Source organism: Cavia porcellus, unplaced genomic scaffold, assembly GCF_034190915.1.
Source record: "Cavia porcellus strain 051 isolate PalLab524CR breed Dunkin Hartley unplaced genomic scaffold, mCavPor4.1 scaffold_21, whole genome shotgun sequence".
Taxonomy (NCBI): Eukaryota; Metazoa; Chordata; class Mammalia; order Rodentia; family Caviidae; genus Cavia; species Cavia porcellus.
This window is the reverse complement of record NW_026947504.1, coordinates 13,800,603-13,803,802: the sequence shown is the minus strand read 5'-3', so window position 1 is coordinate 13,803,802 and position 3,200 is coordinate 13,800,603. Positions and strand designations below refer to the sequence as shown.

Genomic DNA, 3,200 nt, shown 5'->3' with positions numbered 1-3,200 from the left:
CGAGTGGTGAATCTTTTAGTCCATCTAGTGAATGTGTCTATAAGAACTAATAGATATTTATACTCCTCTTCTGGACCCACTTCAGTAAAGTCTGTCTCTCAGAGGTCTTCAGGGCTAAGTCTTTATTGTATCTTTTAAACATCTGTGGGAGCCATCTTAGGGTTTACTTGAAGACATGTGGGCATTTTTGGCTGATCTTTTTAGTCAGGCAAGATAATTTGGCCAATTTGATTCCCCCAAATGAGTGGCCTGATGGGTCTCCTGGATCAGCTGGGGGCCCAGTGATCTGCCAGCCTTCCAGAAAAAGTTACACTTCTAGGCTGGTAGCTGGTCTCAAGTCTGAATCTGAATAGGATGATTTGAGTATCATGGGTGGTGGGAGAGCTGGGAGGAGCATTATAGGCCCCACTGGTTTTAGTGCCACCTCTCTGGCTGTCTTAACAGCAAGGGCATTTTCATGAGCTATTGGTGTGTCTTTCTTTTTTTTATTTTAAAGGGAGTAAAATTAAATACAACAAAACAGAACAAAATAGGACATAAGAAAGCAATGTAAGAGATATAAATTTCAAAGCTAGATGACCTGAGATCTTCACTATCTACCATATTGCCTCTTGTTTTCTTCCAAATAGTTGTCCATGTCTTCACATACAGAGAATTTATACAAAACAAGATAATATAAAAGTGATCTGAACAGAATGAGGAAGGCATTTTAGGTCTTCAAAACCAGACAATAGGAAAGCCACGGATGGCTGTCGTAGAGCCTCTCATTCTCTTCAAAATAGCTGTCCATACTTTCATGTATATTGAAGTTCAACAAAACAAAACAGGCTAAAATAACAGCATTAATTAGAACAAAGCAAAAAAGGGATAAAAGTACTTGCCTTCAAAGAGATGGTAGAAGGAAATACCCCCTATTTGCTACATTGCCTATGATCAACCTCTCAAGGGATGGTCAGATCACTGGCTCCCACTTGCTAATGTGGGGTAGGGGAGAAGATGTGATGTTTGATTCTCAGCTCACGCACCAGCAGGTTCACAGCCTCTCATCAGGGCGGGAGAGGTTGCTTGGTTTCCCAGCGCTCCAGGTCCCAGCATGGCACGGGTCCCAGTAAACTCCAATGGCTCCCATCCTGGGCCACTGGAGCCTACCATGCTCACAGTCTTTCATGGTGGTGGTGGGGGGCATTCTTCAAGCTGTTTCTTTCTAATGAATTGACCATTTCACTGCCCAAGTTCTGAAATGGCCAACAGACCATAAAAAGATATAGCTTTTTAGGCTCCTGCTTTAAACCAACAGCGTCAAAAAGCTGTCAGCCTTGATTCAGGGCCAGTGGTGTATCTTCTCACTGGTGCCCCAAACAATGTATAATGGCAACTTTTCAAGGCAATCAAATGGCAGCCAGGAGGTCTAAGATCTCAGGGGCATTCTTAATCTTTGTTCCTAATGAGGTTAATAGTCCTCTTTCCTGATAATGGCCCCATGCACATGGATAGTAGCAAAAGTGTACCAACTATTTGTCCCCATCTTAGGCCTTGAGTAAGGGCTAACAGTTCTGCCCATGGAGATGAAATTCTTGATCCTAAAGCTTGGGCCCATATTACCTCCTTTTTGGTGGTCACTGTAGCTCCTGCCACTCAAGTACCTTGGAGGTAACTGCTATCATCTGTGAAAAGGATGACTTCAGGCTGGGCAAGCAGGACATCAGTCAGGTTAGCTCACAGGCTTGAAACAAAGCCAATACTGTCTATACCATTATATATCAGCACCAAGGGGTCATCAACTGGCAGGAGAGCTGCTGTAATGAGGGCAGAAGTAGACAGGAACTTGATGCAGTCAGTGTCTAGTAATAGGGCTGGTACTGGACAATATGAGCATTGGGAAGCCATCTATCAGGAGATGACCACAATAGTGTCTTCACAACATGTGGGGCCACTATCTGGAGTCTCTGGCCAAAAGTCAACTTAGTGGCTGCCTTGGTTGCAGTGGCTGTAATTGTCTGTGGGCAATTTGGGCACCCTGCAGCTGTGGGGTCTAATCATCGGGAAAGATAAGCAACAGGCCTCTTTCCGAGTCCTACATCCTGGGTTAAGACACCTTTTGTTATCCTATGACTCTCAGCTACATGTAATTGGAAAGGTTTGGCTAAGTCAGGGAGAGTGAGGGCTGGAGCATTCATGAGAGTCACTTTTAAATTCCTAAAAGCTTGTTCCTCTAACTCAGTCCAGGTTAAAGGTCCAAAAGGTCCAGTAGAGGTGCAGAGTGGCTGGGTCATTTCAGCAAAACCCAGGATCCACAAGCAGCAGTAGCCCAAAGCACCTAGAAATTTTCTAATCTGACATTTAGTCTTGGGGAAGGGATTTTAAGATAGCTTCAATCCTTTTATCTGAAAAAGTCCATTTTCCTTCTTTTAATATATACCCCAGATAAGTGACTTTGGGCAGGCCGAGCTGTGCCTTTTTGGTAGAGACTCAATAGCCCAATTTGTCTAAGTCTCTCAATAGGGCCTCCGTGGCTTCCAGACAAGAGGACAAATCTGCAGTGGCCAGTAGTAAATCATTTATATATTGAAGCACTATGACGTGACAGAGGGATGTTCTACAGAAAATCTTGCAGGTCCCTCTTCAGGGCCTCATCAAATAGAGTTGGCACATTTTTGAACCCCTGAGGTAAATGTATCTAGATCAATTGTCCTAATTCTCCCATCTTAGGGTCTGTCCATTCAAACACAAAGAGGGGTTGACTTACCGGAGCCAGAGGTAGGGAGAAGAAAGCACCCTTCAGGTCCAATGCAGAATAGCAGGTGTGCATAGGAGGCAGCAAACTGAACAAAATATGTGGGTTAGGAACAGTGGGTTGTAGAGTCATGACTCTTTTATTTCCCCTTGGAGGTCTTCAACAGGCAGATAGTCTGAAGTTCCAGGCTTCTGGACAGGTAGCAAAGATGTGTTCCAGGCTGACTTACAAGGAATCAGGATATGGGCCTCTTTTAGTCTTTGAATGTGCTTGGAAATTCCTTCCTTGGCTTGTGAGTGGATATTGGTGGAACCAGATTGGGGTGGCCTCAGGGTTAAGGGTAATTACAATTGGAGGTTGGTTGATTGCAAGTCCCAGTGGGTCTTCTCGGTTGTTGAAGACTTTGGACTATCTTCATTAACTCTCAGGGTACCTTACCTTTGAATCTTTCAAGCCTTTGAAGCTT

At 44.2% G+C, this 3,200-nt stretch overlaps 1 non-coding gene across 1 annotated transcript; it reads right to left on the bottom strand.

The window, feature by feature from the left end:
* Positions 1 to 1,192: 1,192 nt before the first annotated feature.
* Positions 1,193 to 1,331, bottom strand: LOC111753737 (small nucleolar RNA SNORA2/SNORA34 family). The gene has a single exon (XR_002788532.1). It is a non-coding gene; the product is annotated as a small nucleolar RNA SNORA2/SNORA34 family (small nucleolar RNA).
* Positions 1,332 to 3,200: the final 1,869 nt, after the last annotated feature.